We start from the raw sequence: 476 nt of genomic DNA, 5'->3' as shown, positions 1-476 counted from the left end.
TGTTCATATTGTGTTCATATGTACACTAGCTGCATATCTCAACATTGGTTTGCTCCTGAATATGTTCATAATGAAGAAACTATTGTTCACAAACTGTTCATATTGTATTCATACCTGTTTTTTTATTTATTTACTTTCGTGTAACAACTATTCTTATTATATTCATATTGTGTTCATAAATGTTATACAGTTCAAGTTCATATATATGTCAATTTTTGTTCGTATTTGACACAATGGTTCATATATATGTGTGTGTTTGTGTTCATATGGTTCTTACATTAACAAAAATAAATTAATAAAAATAATGAGATTTTTTGATTTTGTAACCCCCAATTAATGACATGGGAGTTACATAGATTTTTTTTTACCTAAATACCCTTTTCCCCTTTGTTCACATATGTTATTTGAAATTGTAAATTTAAAAATTTAATTTTTTATCATGATTAATCACAACCCTTTATTGTAAGAATCAATGG

This window comes from Cynara cardunculus (assembly GCF_001531365.2).
Source record: "Cynara cardunculus var. scolymus isolate 2C chromosome LG 1, CcrdV1, whole genome shotgun sequence".
Classification (NCBI taxonomy): domain Eukaryota; kingdom Viridiplantae; phylum Streptophyta; class Magnoliopsida; order Asterales; family Asteraceae; genus Cynara; species Cynara cardunculus.
The sequence above is the reverse complement of the archived record's forward strand: the minus strand, read 5'-3'. Positions refer to the sequence as shown.